Below are 5,249 nucleotides of genomic sequence, written 5' to 3' on the forward strand. Positions count from 1 at the left end.
CCTCTTTTTTTTTTTTTTTTTTTTTTTTTTTTTTTTTTTTTTTTGAGGAAGGGGAGGGAAGCATCTATCTTTCTGTCCAAACTTTCAGTGACTTGCCAGCTTTCACAGCCCCATATATTAACGGCTGAGATCATAGCTGCGTTGAAAAGTCTGGGCTTTACTCGGAGGCTGCCCGTTTCTGATTTTTGTGTGCTGCTAAGTTTAGGAAATGCCACGCTCAGCCGTTCTAGCCTCGCTGTTACTTCCTTCGCGGGTAGGTCGGCCAATACCGCTCTGCCCAGGGAGGTGCGTGTGTTGGCATTTCCTGTTGCACAGGAAGCTCTTCTTATTTCTGAAGCTCTTTCCCTCTCCCAGGAGCTCCAGTTTTGGGAGTTGTTGCTGTATTTTGGGGAATTTTGATTCTCGAACAACTAGGTAAATTGTCAGGTTGTACAAAGAACTTATTCAAGATAAAAACACTGTGCTTAAATAGCAGCTAGGGTTGGATTAGGGAATACATGGTGGAAAACAAAGACATGCATTTTGTCTCAAAAGGAAAAAAATAAATACATGTGAAAGCTGACTGTGCACTGAGGTCACTTTAATACTGTTGGCTTTTGCACACCAATAGCAGCTGTGTGAGCCCTTAAACGCAAAGGTTGAGCCTATGCTTGTCTTAAGAGGAATTGGCAAAAACGATCTTGCTTCGTGAAAGAGATGAGAAAACCAAACAAAACACAAAGGGCTGATCAGTCATCTTCCAGAGGCTCACAGTGCTCGAATAACTACAGGAGGTTTTGCAAGAGTTAAGAAAAGAAACTTCCAGCTCATTGCTCTGGAGTTTCTGGAAAGTGAACTGGAGTAAGAGGGCTGGGGACCGTGCTGAATAAAGATAATATCTGCGGCTCCGCAGTGTTCAGTGTGCTTTCTATCATCTCTGGAGAAGATGGCTGTCATCTGTTGGTCTGTCAGTTGGGCACCTCCATTCTCTGCTATAAAAATCATTTTGAGAACAGAAAATTATTTTTTTTTTCCACTATTCCTAGATAGTTCCTTGAACTTTGTGGAATTTGGAAAACAAAACACAGCAAACAACAAGCAAACAAACAAACAAAACCAAACCAAAACAAAAAAACACCTTTCTAGCAGCTATTCCAGAAGCTATTTCTTTCAGAGTCAGTTTAATTGAGAACGGAAGGATCGCTGAGATTTGAAAAAGCATGCAGGAGCCTTGCCTTTGGCTTGACAAAGTCTTGGTGTTGTCACGGGCTCTTTTAAGAAATTTGAAGAAGGAAGCAAAGGAGGGCTACAAGATATGATGGAAAATGATCTGCTGTGAGGTTGCCAACATGTTTAAAATAACAGGTCGGTGTTCAGTGGGCTTTTGTGATAATCTCTGAATAATATAAATAAAATAGAAAAAAGGAAAAAAAAAAAGGATAAGACTCTAAACCACTTAAACTGAGAGGGGAAAAATGATAGGTTATAATTAAAGGCCAATCAGACCTCTGGAGCTGAATAAAGGTAAAACAAGTAGATGAGGAGATAAGGCAAGAAGCAATTAAACTCCTCCTTGATGACAGACTTACATTAGCTGCTGAGGAAGAGTGAAAGGTGGGGTCTACTGACTGAAAGCAATTTCATTCGGGGGACCCGCACCTCACCTCTTCTGCCTTGTGACAACTTGACTTGCAAGCTGCAGTGGAGCTCCCCATCTGTCATCTCATCTCAGCAATCGTAACCAGCCTTCAAACTGGGTCTTGGGGAATGCTTGCTTGTGATCAGCACTGCAGCCATACAAGCAAATGAGTGAATGAATGAATAACAGCATGGCTGGTGCATGCATTTTCTCCTGGTACCACTGCATGGGGTGCAAAGGCAGCTGGAGCTGTTTGCAGCCTTGCAGACATCTCAGACATCTTGCAGAAGGTTGGTTAAGCAAGCTTTGGATCTCTGAGGGTGGAAAAAGGAGGGAGTTCAGCTAAGATAACATTACCCCACCACTCAGCATCAGCAAATAGTGCACATGCTTCTTTCCTGACCAGCTCCTTCTCTGCTCCAGAGAGAAATTTGGGTGCACAGTTGCAGGAAATAGGTGTGCAAACAGAGCAGGAGACATCTGTAATGTGAAAATCGCTGTGTAGTTACCTACAGAGCCATTGTGCATTCAATCCACTGCGTTAGCTGGGCAGACTGAATAATTCTATGCACTGATACGGGGAACCAGCCATGCAAGCAAGGTTTTTTCTTTTAATGCAGACCAATGGCTTCCTGTTTTGGAAATCTTGCCTCTTCAGTGCACAAATGCATAGTTTTGTGTGTGCATAATTTGTGGCTGTAATTTTAGAGGCTCATTAAATAACTTGGCTGTGGAAATCAAATTGCCTTTCATCAAAATCCAGCAAGAGCTGAACTAGTTCTGTCTATCACAGCAGCCCTTCTGGTCTTCGTTATGCGGCTGAAAAGTACAAATGCAAATGGGGCTGCGGGTCTGCAGCACAGGAGGGAGAGGCAGGGACTTGAGAAGAGTGAGTGATGCTGGCAGCAGGATTTCAGTAGTGAGTTGGTCACCTCAGGATAAGTCAGATCTGCCCTGCTTTTCTGCCCAGGTAAGAAAGCCAAGGAAAGCCCCAAATGGTGGGTCTGCACAGTGCTGTGCAAGCCCATCTGACATCTCCAGGAGCCCCTGTGGTGCCCTGTATTGCCCCGGGGACCTTCTGCAATCAGTACTCAGCAAATCCAAGTCTGGGACAGAAACCCCTGCATGTACCATGCACCAGCACCACGTTGATGAAGTCCAGATTTAGTATCAGTGTAATATTGTAGGGATGAGAATGAGAAACGGGTGAAGGTGAACACTTAGGTAGGGAGGGACAACACCTGTGCCTTGATATCCAGCAGCATCATCTGTGCAGAGATTTCTTTTCTATTTTTTTTTAATCATTCTACATAAATATTTTGTCTTTAAAATTATTAACATGCTAACAGCATGTTAATAATTTTAGTGGTATTCATACTGATATGAAAGGAAATATGAAAGAAGAGGGGAAACCTGCCTTCTGCTGCAGCAGTTTTGTATTGTTTGTACCCCAAGTTCTTGCAGCTGGCCAAAATCTGGGACATTTCCTAGGGTTTAATCTTTATTCTGCCCCACTAACAGCAATGCACAACCTCCTTCCCTCCAGTGACCCTCCTGTTTGTAACGTTTACTTGGAGGAGAGAGTGGGTTCAAAGATGCTTTGGGAAAGAAGGAAAAACAAGAAGCGGTTTCAAAAGGCCCTATGTCTAAAAAGAAAAGTTTAAAAAAGGGAGACAAATAAAGAGATAAGACAGATGCTGTTTCCTGTGGAATGGGAGACGGCTCTTTGGCAGCTGATGAAGAAGAGGTGGGATTCCCCCTTCCTCTGATCCCTTCCATTTGGGGTTTCAGGTGTCTCCTTCAGAAACCCAGAGGTCACGCAGGGGACAACCCGCTCACCAGAAGGGCCATCGGGCTGCCAACGTGTCAGCAATTCAAAGACCGCTGACAGAGATAAGAATGCGGGAGAGGTGTAACTTAAGTGTCATCTTATAGCTACTGGGAGCTCGGATACACTTCAAAGGCGGGCGGGCGGCGAAGCGGTCGCTCCATGAGAGGGGAACCAAACAGGCAGGCTTGAAAGCATGATTAGGACTTATCGTATTCCACCACGAATGTGTGAAAACGGGCAGGCGGGACTTGCGCGCTGCAAGGTAAATGGCAAAGATTTAAAGAGCTGCTTCTCTTCCAGCGCTGACTGCCCCTCTAGGAAATCTCCCTTAAACACCTCCCAAGGATGAGATGCCCAGCTTGCCAAGCTGCTCTCCTCTGCCCCAACCCCACACCAAAAAATGAAGCTCATCAAGTGAGGCAGCCAAGAGATATTCAGGATGGGAAGGAGCTCACCGGGGTGCCTTCTTCCATTAGTACCAGCAGTCTGAGCAGGGTGCTTATTTCATGTTTCCCTGATGAGGCAGAGAAGCTGATGGCATTACGGAGAGCTTGTTCACATCGGTGGCAACTCACTACCCTTTGAGTCAGAGGAATGGTATCTCCTGTCATCACATGCCCAAAGTCTTAATTTCTTCCTGTCCTTTTTTTTTTTTTTTTTTTCCTCAATATTCTTGTGTGTGCCAACTACACCCCTCAGCATCTACACGCTAGCCCTTGGATTTTTCAAAATAGCAAAGGAAGCAGAAACGACTCCAAGCTTTTATCTATGTTTTCAAAAGAATGCAAATCAGGAAACTCAACCTTAAAAGCTAGGGCTGGAAAGAGCATCCTCCCCATTGCAAAACATTTCACCTTTAATATATTCGAACCAGCCTATGAGACCATTTCTTTTGCCAAGACAACTTTTCCTCATTAACTGTTGGGTTCCAGGAACCTCTTGGCGTTCTCTGAACTTTTCGGCACTGAAGCAGAATACTAATGTCAGGATCACATAGATGAGAAATTAAATCTCAATTCAATAGCTGGGCAGATGCTGAATGGTAATAAGGGGAAGGGGGAAAGCCCAGAAAGAAACACCACTGCACCATGGATTTCTAAAAACAACTTGCAAAGAGAAAATCCATGCACAGGTTAGGTTTACAGTGCCCCACCACCATCAGTTTTAACTCGCATTGTTGCTCTCAGCTGGAAACTGTGCTGAGCACCAAGGCCCCGAGATTTTCACCTGTGCATCTAGATGGGACTGCTAATCATTGTGCTGGAGTTTGAGATTATACCTGACAGCTGGTGATGGGAGTGAGATTGGACCTGGACTTCTCATTGCTGTGTGCTCGGGCAGGCTAAGAAAATGGGGAGGAAATGTTCTTCCCACCCTGCTAGCAATGGTTTATCTATGCTGGCACTTACATGTCATCTGAGAGCCACCCTTGAATTCCTTTACTGTAGTATGAGAGACAAGGCATGGGAGGAAGGGGCTGGAGAAACTGAAGCCTAAAACATAATTTCTAACTGCATACTGAGAAACTTCTATGAGTTGCCTGAACTTGCTTATGAACCTTTAGTAGATGCCTATCCACATATTAAAAACACAGTTTTGAACAACCAATCCGAAAAAAATTTTGGGAAAACTCCATTCCTCAGTTTCTCTGTCGGCAAAAATCGAGCAATATCTCGTCATCGGTGATGGGGAGGCGCTATGCAAATGTCTTTGCTGAACACTCCGGGTCTGCTGGCGGGACCAGCAGCGATGTGTGCAGCGGCAGCTGGGCGAGCGGCCGAAGCGTCCGTGCTGTGGAGG

General features: G+C 44.8%; 1 long non-coding RNA gene across 1 annotated transcript; it reads right to left on the reverse strand.

The window, feature by feature from the left end:
* Positions 1-565: 565 nt before the first annotated feature.
* Positions 566-1,891, reverse strand: LOC121076792. Its single transcript, XR_005823713.1, has 2 exons — positions 1,644-1,891; positions 566-971 (listed from the first exon to the last, which is right to left on the reverse strand). It is a non-coding gene; the product is annotated as an uncharacterized LOC121076792 (long non-coding RNA).
* Between the last annotated feature and the right edge of the window lie 3,358 nt (positions 1,892-5,249).

The sequence above is a fragment of the Cygnus olor genome, chromosome 12 (assembly GCF_009769625.2).
Source record: "Cygnus olor isolate bCygOlo1 chromosome 12, bCygOlo1.pri.v2, whole genome shotgun sequence".
Classification (NCBI taxonomy): Eukaryota; Metazoa; Chordata; class Aves; order Anseriformes; family Anatidae; genus Cygnus; species Cygnus olor.